Source organism: Zosterops lateralis, assembly GCF_965231275.1.
Source record: "Zosterops lateralis genome assembly, chromosome: Z".
NCBI classification, from domain to species: Eukaryota; Metazoa; Chordata; class Aves; order Passeriformes; family Zosteropidae; genus Zosterops; species Zosterops lateralis.
Genome location: NC_139800.1, coordinates 40,000,342 through 40,017,016, shown reverse-complemented (window position 1 = coordinate 40,017,016; position 16,675 = coordinate 40,000,342).

Here is a 16,675-nt window from a genome sequence, read left to right as displayed (position 1 = left end):
CTATTTTGCATCCATAGGTAGTCCACTTCTCAACAAAAAGACCTCAATTCCTTGTCAATTAGAATGTTATGAAATGATATGACAAAATTCATGAACATCAATGGACATCTTATTCCTCACTATGGTTAGCTGACTACTGTATCATATGTCATTAGGCCCGACCATTACAATATTTTCTTTCTTGGTGTCCATTCTTATTAATTTCTTTAAGCTATATGTAATACAGGTTCTAGAAACAGCTGATGATCTTTATCTTTTAAACAAGGATTTTGACTGATTTAAAACCTACCCAATTGCATTTTTAAATAGAAATAAAAACAAGACACTATTCAATCTAAAAGAAAGAATGACAAAAATTATCAGAAATTGTTTTTAATCACTGTTAGACGGGCAAAAAATACCTATCAGTTTAACCATACTTTGATGGATTTGGGGGAAAAATTAAGCCATTTGCATGGCCTTTTTAATTCAGATTCTTCCAGGAGTTTTTACAGTGTGAAACACATTTCTAATCCCATCAAAATTGAAGATTTCAGCTTCCATAAAAAGATTTTATTACAACCCATATATAGCTAGCATCCAAACTGCAGTTTGTTGGTTTCACAGAATTCTTTTTCTTATTGATGATTTAATTCTAATTCTATGTATACAAAAACTGTTGCCCTAAACATGACTTGAAACTGATTTCCTTTGATTCTAATTACTTTCTTTTTTTGGTTTGATTTGAGATTTTATGTTTGAGACTTTTGATATACAAACCAGCTGCATTCTTCAAATGCATGACATGATTCTCTAGATCAAAGAGCTGAAGGAGAGAGAAAGGAAAGGAAGGGCTTATAGAGAAGGACACACTAATTCATCATCCAGTCAGTCTTCATTGATTAGGTTACTGTCAAGTCTTTATTTTTTCTACCTCTTCTGAAATAGTGATTTCTTCTTGAAGATAAGTTGCATTTAATTTTCTGAAGCAAAGAAAGACATAGTATGTAGTGGTGTGGTTTTGGTTTTATCAGTTTTATGTATGTATTTGTTCCTTGTTTTATATTCTTTTTTATAAGTAGTAACAGTTTGCCCCATGTCACCCATGTTCCACCCTTATTGGTTTCACCCCAACCCCAGTTATGTGTCAATCATAAGTTGTACAGCCCCTGGGTCTTGTCTGTCACTTTGGGGTCTCTCCCAAAAGTCTGGAAAGTTCCGGTAAAGACCCCAAGTGGTTGGGCAAGAATTCAGCTGTCTCCCCACCGAGTTATTGATTTGTTACAATGTGTGTCATTTACCTGCAGAGCCATCCTCCCTTGGTCCCTGATTTGTCCCCAGTTAAACCCATCCCTGAGTTCCTCCCCTCAATAAAAGGAGTCACATTGGGGGGTTTCCTTCTTTTTTTCCCTCGCCTTTCTTCCCCATTGCTTCTGCTGAGGGGTGTCTGCTGGGGCAGATACTCTGATGAATGAAGCCAGTAGTTAACCCTGAACAGATTCCCTCTTTCTTTCCTGCTGTCATCACTTGACTCCAGGCAAACCAGAACCCAAGGGGTCGGTGAGGTTCGTCCTGCTACCAACCGTGCCCTTTACTGTCAGGGTTTCAGGGCTGGCTGAGGCAGAGACAAGACACTTCTTCAATAGTAGGCATGGAAACAAAAAGTTATGTCCTTTAGGAGAATAAGAGTCCAATGTCTACGGTAAGTTAACATGAAAATATCTGATAGACACTTCATGGTTATTCAGAAATAGCAGTCTAATAATTATGCAAATCAAACCTTTCTCAGTCAGAGTGCAGGGATTTACATAATTAAGAAATAAACATACAATTATGGGTCAGTGATGGCACAGCATCAGGGTACTTGAGAGGAAATATCTCAATATCACTGTATTTAAACCAAAAATATGGAGTAATTGAAGGGTGATAGATGTAGCATATTAAGCTTAAGTCTACAGAAATATGAAACCCATGAAAAATCTCATTCTGTGCACCAGAAAAATGTACAAATCCTCAGATGCTAAAAGCCTACACAGCTTCACTGATTGAAATAGAGCTACATCAATTTCAATAGCTAGAAACAGAACACTGGTAGAATAAGTCAGTGTGCTGTGCAATTGAGATAAAGACATGGAACCAAGATAAAAGTTCTTAGAGAATTACAGCCTTTCCCCCCCCCTCACCTCCCCCCCACCCCTCAGTTTTCTCAGAAGAGTGAATGCTGTTTGGAATCAGGATTACCCCCAATGTTATGAAAACTGGATCAATGCCCTACCAGTAGGAAGGTGCAAGTGGAGCAGTAGTCCTACAAGCTCTCTGCTTATGCTACACATTAGCACACATAGACTTAGTGGCAGATGCTTGAGCAAAATCTTTTTGCTCAAGGATGAGATAAAATAATGTTTTCTGGTGTAATCTTCCTCCAATTACAACAGGTGAGTGTCTGGCCTATTTAGTTTGATTTTAAATTTCACAAATGCATAAAAAGAATGTTTGAGAGTTAAATATTATTTTTATCTTTTTAAAATTTCATTAAGAGAAAGTAGGAAAAAAAATGCCTGTAATAGGAAAAATAAACCTGCCACACTTTTCCCAACATTGTTAAAAAGACTTAAGTTTGTTAGAGGCCTCAGAACAGATTATGAGCTAATTTTCAGCTAACAAGATTATTTAATTTTCTATTTATCTCTTCAGACCCTGAAAGTTTGGACCTCTATTCCTGTTTGTGATTTTTGGATTTGTCTTTTCCGCAAGCAAGAACTTCACTATGGTTTTCAGTTCAATTATCCTACTTTCTAAATTATTTAGTTTCCTGCCAAAATTTGCTTACACCTCTCTTTTTTTGCTCAGGCTGGAGTCAATGCCATGAGTGTCAATCAAGAGAAGGGAATTAATGAAGTCACATAAACTTGTCAGATGTTAAGACATTTCTTAAACCATGTAGCAAAAAGAAAGAAAAGGGTACTAGACTCAAGATAGAAACCAGATTACAAAAACACACATACGGTCTGTATTTGTTCACGTGGACAGGGAGCTGGAAGAACAGGGAAAGGTTTCCGTGAGTGAAAGATGACTATTAACCTTTGGTGGCACCTCATACATTATATCACAGAAGGTGTAGAGATACTCAGTTTGAGAAAAAAGCTTTGTCCATAGCCGTTAGCATTTGTTACTTTTCTGTTGAAATGTCTTCCATGTATGTAGCCAAAAAAAGATCTGTCCTTTAATTCATCTGTTTGCTTGATTGTTTGTTTGTTGTGCAAAAGCCTAAATAGCTGAAATAGCTATTCAGGTAGCTGAAATATATCTAAAGGGAACTGAAATGATATTATCACATCAATAATGAATGTAGTGTCAGGTTCATATTGAGTTTTTTGCTGTGTGCAATCTGTATCCTACCTGATGGGTTGCAAGAAATTTTCTTGAAAATATTTGTTTTCTTCTGTCTGGTTTCACTTTCAATTGTTCTTTCACAAGCAGTTAATAAAACTCAACACAAAAGCATCTTGTTTAAAAGATGTTTGTTTAAAAAATTTAACCAAAATGTGTATTCTCATTTGTCAATATGAAACATATACTTCATAATTGTAAACTATGGTTATAATAAAAATCTGATATATCAAAATACTTCTATAAGGCAGACTCAGAAAATATAACAAATATAAAACAAAGGAATTATTCAAAGTGCCACATTAAAACAGAGAATGTGTACAATACAACACAAGTTAGACTTTATATCAGCATTGATTTTGAAAGGAAGGTATTTTCTCATTTTAAATTAAAACAGCTTTAAAAAAAATAAACAGAAGAATTTAAATACAACAAAGATATTTTAATGCCTGTGATATTCAGTGACTTCCCAATGGCCTTATACTAGGGTGTTCTTCCTTGTCTTTTTATGACTTAATCTTACTAAGTAGAATGTTTCTGCAGTAAATTTAGCGGAAGCTATTATTTATTTTAGCAGAAGCTATAAATTAAATCTATTTCCACTCTTATCTGAAAGCTTGTAAAAAACACAGGCACTGGTATTCCTTTCAATCAAGATGGTTTGTAAACAAAATATAATCCAGAACCGAGTCAAAACAATCTCTCTTCTCGCTAGTTGCACAGCTTGCATGCAGTGACCCTGGCAACTTGTAGTTCATATATTCATAAAATCATGGAATTGTTAAGGTTAAGGTTGGAAAAGACCTCTAAGATCATTAAGTTCAACTGTTTAACAAACCCCTTTTGTGGACCCTTCTTTTCTCTGGGTTCAACAATCCCAGCTCCTTCAACAGCTCCTCATGTTGCCAGGTGAAGAATTGCTTATCCCTGGTGGGCTAATACAATAATTTCACAAAATCATTAGGCTATGGGACTGTGTCATCAAAAGTTACAATAAACATTAACCGAGGAGAGGAATAAGAAACTACACTTCATTGATTCAAGGACTCACAAAATAATGAACTAGACCAGATATGTAAACTTCTCTCCTAATTTGGAAAAATAACACCAGTTTGTCATGTGGTCAGACACAACTGTGAGGTGGCTGACCTCCAGAGATCACAAACACTCCCAAGACAGAAGAACCTATATGCTGATGGAAGAGAATATATATATATTAATGGCTTTGGAGAAATTATTGCCATATATATGTTCCTTCTGGGAAAACCTATGAATATACATGTAAAATGTACTATGAAAACAGGAGCTCTTTCCACACTCAGCATGTAAAATGGGTGGAGCTATCCCCTGCGTATCTGGTGTCACAATGAAGAATGCCCTGCTCCCAAATACAAAAATATAATCTTAGGAAGTCTGGCTTTTTCTGGTTTTTTGGCAATAGGCACAGGACTTGTGCTCCCTACCCTTCTCCAGCTTTGATGACCTTCTCCAAACTTGCTCCAGCACTTCAAAGTATTTCTTATAGTGAAGGGTCAAAAACTGAATACAGGATTCAAGGGACATAGGTGCCGGGTACAGGGAAAGAATTCCTTCCTAGTCATGCTTGACACGATATTTTTGATATTCACACTAACAGTGGCAACATAAAAACATGACTTAGCTTCTATGCTAATTAAAAGCTGTATTTTTTTTTTTATCTCACTTTTCATATTGCTGTAGATTTTGCACACCTCCTTAAAAAATACGCAGCATCAGCAGCAGTACCAGTCTGCTGGACAAAAGGAAAAAACTCCACAGCTCCAACAGTAGTAGTAATCAACACCTTGACAGTAACATATGGCAAAGACAGTGAAAGTGCTGGAAATTAACACTAAAAGGGGATTTTAAGTTACGCCTTGTAAGTTTTTTAATTAACAGGACAAGCTAGCTTTTTACTTCCTAGTGTCTTCTACTGGCTAAATTTTTTTAAGACAAGCAATATGGGTGGTTGAGGTTTACTGTGCTTAAACAAGTTTACATTACTCAAACAGGTAGATTTATAAAGTGAATTAGGAACCCACAGTTTAGTAACAAATTTCCATTTCCTCTTTGGTGACAACTCCCAGCAAAATAATGATATTGATATTAAAAAAACACTTGATTCTCTTGTTCCAAAATGCAATTCTTTAACAAACTTATTAATTTCTGAGAAGTGGAAAGCTTCACTGTATGTGCTTTTAATTTTTCTGTTCAAAAAGAAAAAAAAATCTAATATTCAATTGACTAATCAAATTCACTCTGAAATGTGAGAACTTCATAAAATTAATGTTAATAACTGATATTTGTATTGGATTTGGCCAGGATGAAATTTATTTTCTACACAGTGGCCCTTTGGGTGCTACACTCTGTGTTCATGTCTAGAACACTGCTGGTAGCACACCTGTGTTTTGGTTATTACTGAACAGTGCATGCTTGCACAGCACTAAGGCTTTCACACAAAAGTAAGATTCTTAAACAGAATTACAAGACGTTTCATTTTCATAGAACATGCTGAGTTGCAAGGGACCCATCAGATTCATCAAGTCCAAGTCCTGGCACTGCACAGGACACCACAAGAGTCACACCTTGTGCCTGAGAGCATTGTCCAAATGTTTCCTGAACTCTGTCAGGCTGGTGCTGTGACCATTTCCCTGTGGGAGCTTGTCCTAGTGTGCAAACATCTTATGGGTGATAAACTTTCTCTTGATATCTGACCTAAACATCCTCTGGCTCAACTTCATGCAGTTTCCTTGAGTCCTGCTACTGGTCACTATTCTGAGGGTAGGAGAAGGCATATGTTTAAAGTTTGAGAAATATTTTAAAATATCCATATAGATACCCCTTCACAAATTTATAAACAAGCACAAGGACTTACCTTTGAACCTAATTCAAAATTTCCAAAAAATATCATCTGATTTTAAGGTGGAATATTTCATGATGGCAACATAGTAAACATGAAGAATATTTTGAGACATTGCAGAAGTATCCCATGGGCTTTCATATAAAAATTTTCCTGATGCATAAAGAGCTCCTTCAAAATGAAACACATTAATTTTTCTTTATTGTAAATAAGTGAATGAAGTACTTGTGAAAACTAAAATCAGAATATGGACACCCCTAAAAGTTCTGTGCAGTAAGTAATTGGTTAAAATGTGAACCACGTGACTTCCCCTTGATCACTTCTAATATGGTGAGAAGAGTCAAGATTTCTCACTAACCAACATAATGAAAAATCATCATGTGGACATTCATAGAAAACCAGTACATTTTTTGTACATGCTTGAGTATGTCACAAAACTAATGTTGTTGCGAACAGCAGTGCTGAAACACATACATAGTTCACCATGCTGCATGCCATTTTATTCACCAACATTAAAAAAAAAAAAAATAATATATATATATATATATATATATATTTTTTTTTTTTTAAAGGGGGTGGTGGCTGTTACTCAAAACAATAAGACAGAGTGGACATCCTAGAATAAATGCAAATACCATGGAGAGAGAACTGCAGATCTTACAGAGTAGGTGATAATTGTTTAAGAATGAACAATGTTTCTGATGAAATGCATTAGAGAATTACATATAAGGACAGGGAAAAAAATCTATTTAAGTGCAACCTTGGTACAGAACAAAACAAATGCTGACTAAACAAAAATAAAAAGGGAGAAGGAAGTTTCTAATTGTCAGAATACAAGGCTTGACAACAACATTTGAGAACACTGATAGTATGAACTTGAGGAAAGGGAAAGGATGTTATGACATTCCCCATTCTGCTTGACAAGGAAATATGCATTCATAGATTTTGAAAAAAGTTACATCTATCAGAAGGCAGGTTGATAGATAATTTTAGCAATAAGACATATGAGTCTTCCCACAAGAACAACAAATGTAATTTAAAAATATATACTTAGAAGTTAGCATAAGATAATTTTGTAATATAAAACTGTAAGGCTGAACAATTTTAAAATAATAATGAGTAGCCAACTTATTCAACATTCAGTTAAGGTCAGGCAATCACGTCAAAAATACAGTGAAGAATGCGGGAATCAATTAAAAACCTCATCAGCACGTTCTCTTAATGACTTATAAGTTTGGTATGACATCTTAGAGGATTTTTTGTAAAGTACAAAAATCATTTGGCATGTGACATTAACATCTATGTTTTACAAAAACAACAAAAGTAAAAATACTTCCAATAGCCGGTTAAAGAAGAAAACAGCAACTGTTGACTTTAGATAAATAGAGCACTTGTTCTGCTACTGTCTATTCATCTATATCAGTCTAAATTCTGGGGCTGCTTTCTTCTGATATCTTCATAATATTTCACCAAATGCATTAATAATGTCAAATTATAACTTCTTTTATGAGAAAGAACTAAATTTTCAACATCAAAAATGACAAGAAAATAGTAGTTTTCTAAACCATCTGAAAATGCACTGAAGATGCCTGTAAACTTAGGGGAGAAAAAAAGAGAAAGTAGATATGGTCTAAAAGGCATTATTGAAACAAATAAAATATTAATTAAATTTTTTTAATTGTCAAGGAAAATAATAAAATAACCTTGTGAAATTTATGCATCCATTAAGTAAGTCAGGCTACATCCTAGATGACATTAAAGCTGTGGTAATAATCACTCAGCTCTCCTCTTTTTTTTTTTTTTTTTTTTTTTTTTTTTCCTAACACATGATAAATTCTGCATATCTCTCCATTTAATTAGTGTGGAAGGGAGAGACAGCAGGCGATTACTTGCATTTCTGAAAACAAATCTCAGCTTTCAATCTGAATCAACAAGTTTTCAAAACCCCACAGAAGAAAAGTTACTAAGAAGAGTGCTTCAAGGATTCTAATGAAAATTGGCTTGAGTGAGAAAGAGTGAGACACTCTACATAAGTGAGAAAACACAGTGGATGCCCATTTGTGGGACAGCAGGGTCTGCAAGATAATTTGGCTAGAAATCAGTCACAGAGTACTTACATTATGAGTTACAGTCACTACAATCAGAAGAAGTACATAGAATCCATGGGGTATTCACAGTTTATGAATCTAAAGACTTTGCCTCATAGAAATGGAGGAGACAGTAGTAGGAAATGTACAAGCTGTAGGCAAAGTGAAACACTTGTGCAGCTCCTGAACTATTCAAAAATTTGCATGCAATATAATGATGATACCATGAATTCACATTTACTTTTTATTTTTGTCATTTTGTATAAGGGTTCTGGATTCTGTAATTTTGTATTAGGACCTGGATATAGAGGAAAAACATACTTGCAGCACACTTGACAGTCTTTTTCACAGTACTTGAAGTTTCATCTACCTAACTTGAACTCATTTATTATGCCAAATAATCCCTTTAAATCAATTTCATTGCTACAGTGTACTTACTGCTGTAGTCTCCTCCTTTCGACAGTTTTATTCAAACACTTGATTTTAAAAAATAATTATGTGAACATAAAATTCATTCTATTTTCTTTAACTAAACTGATCTAGACAGACACTGAAATGCAGGCAAGTGTCTAGCTTAAGCCTTGGCACTGCAAAAAAAATCAATGTATGTGAGTGTATGTAATTTCCTGAAAATTTCTACTATAACATCTAAAGTCAAAGCAGATAATGGGAATGGTTTTCCCCTCACAAAATGCCACTGATTTCCAAGGTATGAATTATATGGAATCAATCACTCCAATGCCAGATAGCTTCCCTTCTAATAAACCTTTCTGGCAACGCTTTATATTAAAATGTTAGATATTACAGTAATCTTCAGTGACACTAAAACTGGTGAGCAAAATCTTTGTATTCTAAAGTACACTTATGAAATGTGATTTCTAATAATTTGACCACAGACTCTCTAAAGTAGTTGTGAAATGGGAATAACAGAAACATGTAAAGCATTTATTTGTGCCTCTATGCCATAATACCAATCCCAAGCACAAGGCAAACAGCAATATATTCAACATTTGTGCTGGACAAGCCACTTTCAGCAGCTACACGCCAACCCTCTGCATGCACCTTTTCTCCAGCTGGGCAAGAAAAGGACATGAAATGCCAATGACCCAAGGTGCTCTCTCCATCTTGCCCTACTATCTGCATTTTTCAGAACCACAATAAGCACAGTTAAACAAGAGAATGTAAGACTACTGGATGGGTGGGAGCTGTGCTTTTTAAATGTGGGGATTTGTGTGGCTAACACAAAAGTTAGCCAGATTCCCCCAGGATTAAGAGTAAGATCAAGGTATAAAGTAAGAGAGGGGAGAAGGGGCTGGAGGCTGCTACCTGTCTCCCATATTTGACAGTATCTGTCAGCTCCAGCTACTTGTACCTCTTCTTTGTTCATACCACTTGTGGTGCCAAAAATATGTCACATTAAGAATCTCAACCAGATCAGAAAGCAAATCTCCCCTGCACTTAGCTGCCATTTCCTCAGCACTCTGCTGTCAGACAGAAGGCATATGAGTAGGTAGCTTGCTTGTCACCACAAAAATCATCCAGATACACCACTTGTCTCACTGTGTGCCTTAACTATCTACCTTTACAGCCTCCATGGTTCCCCATGTCCCCTACAAACTAGGAGGAGCAGTTTGCATCTGGCTGAGCTGGAAATGATGTGCTTACTTTTGACTCCTCATTCTGCTTCTATATGTGTGACATGGCTACTATTTACAACACTAAATTGTTTACACACTTTACAAAAGAGAGAAGAACAACACTAAACCATGGAAATTTCTACCAACAGATGTAATTGCTATGCTTTCTATGTGCAAGGACAGCCTCTCTAAAATGAAAATGAAAATGAAAATTTCTTTCCCACAAACAGAGGAGAATGGAGATTCAGAAAAAAAAAGTCTTTCTGCTCCACACAGTTTAGTACTTTTTAATATATAGATTTTTTTGAAAGAGAGCTGGCTAATTTGTATCTTGAAGTGACACAAATGAGGAGCAGCTAAATCTCCTGGGCTAAAAATCTGTCTGAAGCTTTAGAAAGCCAAACTCATACAAGTTTGGAGGCATACTTTTTTTATATAGACCACTAACAAATAATAAGTTAATAAAAGCCTTTCATGTTGAACATAGAACTACAAGGAGTACAGCAGACAGTATATGGTATTTTTTACATGAAAGAGACAATCTGTGTGACTCTGAAATGCTACACTTTGTTTACCATCCCTCTCAAAACCAAAAAAAGTCCTACAGCCTCTACTGTCCTTGCATTACAGAATTTCTGCTAGCTAACCAGTCCTTTTTTTTTGCCAACAGATGCTGAAATTTTGCCTGCAGGAATAGACACATAAAGCTAAATTCTAATTAGCTGTCTGTACATTGCTTTTTGCCCACAGTTGTTGCTGTATCTGGACTTTTTGGACTTTGTCATCCCTAAAGCCTCAAGCCTTTGCCTCCATTCACACCATTTATCCTGAAAATACCTTATATTGCCTCCTAGAAATTTAGAAAATTAAATAGGAGAAAAATGCACAAAATAAGAAAGCTTTAAAAAAATCTGAGCCTTGCATTTTGGATTGCAGTAACACATTGAACTATATTTCAAAGTGCATATACATCAGTGTTTCCTTCCAATCAGCTGACCTTTGATGCTGTACAAAAGATTAAAGCCTTAATTTTTTTTTTCAATGTTGATAATACAATGTTGAGAATACAGTTTTCCCTTTAAATAATCTATATGGCTTAGTTTAATTAAAAATTTAAATGGAAAACTTGTCCAGAAACATTCATCTTCCTCCAAAAAAGTATTGGAATGATCAGTGAATTCTCAGTCAGTGGTTAGTTTGCCTTGGGTTTTCTTTGTTTCTCGCTTTTTCTATGCCTATATGGTTTTCAAATAAAAGATAGAAATAGATCGTGAAGAATTCATTGGGAGCTTTTGAGGAAGGAAATTGAAACCATCAGCCAGATATGAAAACTGTTGAAATTAGTAACTGCACAATGCATGAGGAATGGACTACAATTCCCAGAAGACTACATGTAAAATGCAATACTTAAGTATGAAGAACATGTCTGACATTTTGTTTTCCAGAGTTCATTCCTATTCCAATATTACAGAGGTGCTGCTTAAAATTGTTATTCTGATAGTTCACAGTGGCACTTCCCATGTGTACCTGCTACATTGATTTTAAATAGATCAGAAAATGTCAGGAGCCAACAACTGGATAACCTACAACGGATAACCTACAACTTCTTCACGATCTGGTTGCTAATGAGGCAAGGCTGTAGTTTGGTGAACATTCATTTCAGAGGAAATGCTTTACTTAACCCCTTTGTGATAGTAGAAACAGTCAAGCAGACAGAGAATTTATCAGAATTAAAACACCCAAAAAACTTAATCCACGTGAGTTCCCTGAGGGGGCTGAAAATAATATGAAAATCTAATTATGCTAACATAACACTGTAAAAAGAAATGATTGTCAAACTCTGATCAAGATACCTTACTGGTGACTTCAGAGATTTCATCTAGAACTCTTCTCACCTTCACTTGGTATTATATATTCAAAACTATCTTACTTATTGACCTGAGCTTCTCAGAGCTACTTGTGTTTCTGATTTGATGTTAAATACAAAAAAAGAAACTGCTTTTCCTTCACTTTTTTTTATTCTTTTCAACATCAAAAGCAAAACACCGCTAACAAAACTAGCATCCAAGAACACCAATCCAATTGTTTACTTAGTGAAAAAGTGCTCACCTTTACTGTAAAGCCTTGTAAAGCCCAAAGACAAAAAAGAGAGTACTATGAAACACAGGACATTTATGGTGCCATTTCCACAATTCTAGGTTAATAGCAAATGAGATTTAGTTCCGAAATAATACTTTTAACAGGAAGTCCTACTAACAGGCTATATAGGTCTTCTTTAAGGGCAATCCTCCTGCACCTGGGGAGGAACAACCCCAAGTGTCAGCACAGGCTGGGAGTACAGACAGATATAGCAGCTCTGTGGAGAAGGATCTGGGACTATTGGTGGATCACAAGTTGTACATAAACCATCAGTGCCTTGTGTCCAAGAAGGTCAAGGGTATCCTGTGTTACATCAGGATAAGCATGGCCAGAAGTTGAGAGTGGTGATGCTGTCCTTCTACATGGCTCTGCTAAGGCCACATCTGGAGTGCTGTGTCCATTTCTGGGCTCTTCAGTAAAAGAGAGACAAGGAGCTGCTGGAGAGGGTCCAGCAGAGGGTCACAAAGATGATTCGGGGTCTGGAGCATCTCTCTTATGAGAAGAGACTGGTGGAGCTGGGCCTGTTTAGTTTGGAGCTAGGAAAACTGAGAGGGGATCTCATTAACACATAGAAATATCTCAAAAGGTGGGGGTCAGAATGGTGCCAGACTCTTTTCAGTGATGTCCAGCAACAGGATGAGGATACATGGCCAGAAACTAAATACACAAATTCCACATCAACATGAGAACTTCTATATATTGAGGGTGGCAGAGGACTGGAACAGGTTGCACAGGGAGGTCATGGAGTCTCCCTTTCAGAAGACATTTAAAATCCACCTGGATATGTTCCTATGTTACCTGCTCTAGGTGACCGTTAGCTTGGCAGTGGGATTGGACTGGATGAACTTCACAGAACCCTTCTAACCCTAATAATTCTGTGATTCTCACCATGTAGTAGGAAGGGATATGCAACAGAGAAAACTTCCCACAAGTGTGCAAAATGGCATCATTGCAAACACTTGCTGAATTTCTTTATAATATTCACATCTGTTAGTCCAAACATCTGATGCACAGTACAGTGATACTCGTTCCATGAGACAGCGAAGCAGTCCTAGAGCTGCGCAGACCAAATTTCTCTGTTTACTGAGTTGTTTGCAATATCCACAAATGCTGATGAGCATCAGGCACTATTCAGCCATGACTTAAGATATTATTTCATTTTCTCTCTTCTGACCTTTACTGCATTATAGAGATAGTCAGATTTTATATTACAAATCAGAGTTGACAACACAGCAGATAGCACTCTTCCAATAAATCTCCATAATTAACCTGCGCATCAGGCCATGCAAACAAACTCCCTGTAGTGTTGAAACATTACAGCTAGAATTAGCCACATGAAGCAAAACTGGATGTTTTCAGGACACCCATCCTGTTCCTGGGTAACAGAACAGTGGAAGATGAAAGGGATCTCTAGGCATCACCTTGTCTAACACCCCATGCTCGGCAGGGGTCATCTAGAGTAAATGGTCCTGGACTATTTCCAGAAAGCTTTTGTTTGACTTTGGTTTGCATTCTTTGGTTTGGGTTGGGTTGGGGTTTTTTATTCTCAAAGAATGAAGACTACCACCTCCCTGGAAATCTATGCCAGTGCTCAGTAACAGTAATAGTAAAACTGTGTTTCTGGATTTTCATTAAATACCTCCTGTGTTTTAATTTATGCCCACTGTGTCTTGACCTGTTACTGGGCACCACTAAGGACAGCCTGATTCCATATTCTTTGCACCCTCCCTTCAGGTACTTATATACATTGATAAGGTCCCTCTGAGTATTCTCTTTTCCAGGTGGAGCAGTCTCAACTCTCTCAGCCTTTCCTTGTAGGAGAGATGCTCCAGTCCCTTAATCATTTTCATGGCCCTTCATTGGACTTTTTCCAGCATGTCAATACATCACCTCTAGTGAGAAGCACAGACCTGACACATATCTCCTCACCAGTGCTGAGATGTGAATGGTCACTTCCATCAGCCTGTTAGCAAGACTCCTCTTTATGTAGCCCTGGATACCATTAGCCCTTGCCTTCTTGAAGCAAGGGAACATTGCTGACTCATGTACAACCTGGTGTCTACCAGGCTTCCCAGAGCAGTCTCTGCAAAGTTATTTTCCATCTGGACAGCCCCAGCATGCACTGATGCCTGATGTTATTCATCCTCAAGTGCAGAGCTTTACACTTCTCCTCATTGAACTTCTTGAGCTTCCTGTCAGCACATTTCTAGAGGCTTCTCCAGGATGAGAGCACAACCCCTGTGCTGCTGAATGGCAGCACAGCTTTCTAATACATCAACTACTCCTGCCAGTTTTAGGTCATCAGCACTTTTGCCAAAGGTACACTCTGTACCATCATCACAATAATAATTACTTCCTAATTAATTGCTAATGAAGATATTAAAAAGGCTCAAACTCAGTGTTGTCCTTGGGGATCACTATTTGATACTGGCCTTTGAGCAGCTTTGAGCAGCTGACCACCTCACTCTGGGCCTGGCCACTCTTCCACCAGGCCAAGTGTTCAAATGTGGAAGCTTATCAAGCTGGTCAGGCATGAACTTCTCCTGATGAAGCCATGCAAACAGCTTCCAGGATGTTCTTGTCAGAGTGCCTATAAATAGTTTCCAGGGACTAAAGTGACATTTGGTTCCTGTCACTAATCACTCATTTCTCCCAGACACCATGATTAATTGGAGGGAAGGGAAGGGAAGGGAAGGGAAGGGAAGGGAAGGGAAGGGAAGGGAAGGGAAGGGAAGGGAAGGGAAGGGAAGGGAAGGGAAGGGAAGGGAAGGGAAGGGAAGGGAAGGGAAGGGAAGGGAAGGGAAGGGAAGGGAAGGGAAGGGAAGGGAAGGGAAGGGAAGGGAAGGGAAGGGAAGGGAAGGGAAGGGAAGGGAAGGGAAGGGAAAACAGAGTCCTGAAGTCTTTTCTCAATTACTCTGAAACTGAAAGCTCTGAGTATTTTGGCTGAATAAAATACATCCTTAGACTAGTTTAAAGGGGAAAAGGAACCATGGAACACCTGAGCAGAAACTTTCCTACAGCAAGACTTGCTAACATATCCAAGGCCTACTTATAGCATAAAAGCAGATACATTTTTTTTTTCCATATCAAGCTGTTATCAAAGATATCTTCAATGCAATTAAAATACTATTTCTTTCTTTAAACTTTCATTCCTGAATCATGAGCTACCATAATAAGCCAATATATTCTTTGACAGACAGCTTCCTTAGCTACAGAGAGTAAACCTGGCATTATGGATATGGTCCTCTTTAAAATGTAAAAACAAAACAAAGCCATACTTTTTTTTCTTTTTTTTCTTTTTTTTTTTTTTTTTTTTTTTTTTTGTGAGGCTTAATCTCATTTAGTTGCCTGGTTGTATCAAGTGGTGCCAGTAGTGGTTTCTGAAGTTGCCAATATGTGGCAACTGAACTCACCTCTCTGAATGCCCTCAGAGCAAACAGATGACCTGCCCTACTTCTCTGGGGTCAAGGCGCCACCACAAGCTTGGGATCAACTTATTTTCAAATATTTATCTTGACAGAAAGTTGTATAGATACCATAGCTGACAGATCATTACAGTTTTGAAATCAGCAGACATAGAATAAGAACAAAGCACTGAATAACATCTTATCAACTTAGAGCCCTATAGTATAACAAATTGGCTTTTGCAGATGTATTATTTTATGTCATTACATAATACACAGGCTCAAATACACTGTGCTTCAAATTTTCTGAACCTATGTAACAAATGAAAAAGAAAATGCAATGTTGTATATGTAAATTTGAACTCAAATATTGCTCTTGTATAGACTAAAACTGATTTTCAGTGCTCTAAGCTGATATTCTTCTTTATAGATCTATTTGCGAATATTTGACAGCTAATTTAATTACTTAATAAATGTCACTGTTGATTTTAAGAAAAGGCTGGAAGCATTAATGAAAATTGAAACTCTGAACATAGCCAAGGCAATATATCTAAAATTGCATTATAGATAGAAAACGCATCTTTACTAAGATTTTGCTGAACCTTGAGTGCTTACATTGCAGCTGGCAACAAGAAAACAGAAAGTTCCAGGGAGCAGTAAGAGACAGTAATGATCCTTTCATATTAATGACAGTCAGCAGATAATGAAAACACCATGTAAATCTCCTATTTGCACTCAGCAATACCATAGCTGTTAATGGACCAGTGAAGGGAAGAAGAGAGCAAGCTGTATGTAGTAGAGAATGTAGTCACAGCTGGAATCAGCCCATGTAGCAGATTCAGCTATTGAAAAGAAAGGGGAGTCTTCCTGAACTGCTCAGTGTATAGTAGTTACTCTAGAAGTGCAGAACCAGAGTTATGCTGAGTTGTAGTTCTATTTATTAGGACCAATTCAAATGAGCTCTCAAAATCAGGTGAAAAACACCCTTATTTTCCAACCTCCTCCCGCCCATTTATGAAGCAAGAGCTCATCTGTGCAGAAAGAGTGACACCAAAATGCATGAACATTGTTAGTAATTGCTGACTTCCCACTGAGAGTTGCTGAAGTACCCATCTGCCATCTGCTCCTCTCTAGAGAGGTTAGCTGTCTCCTGGGGCTCAC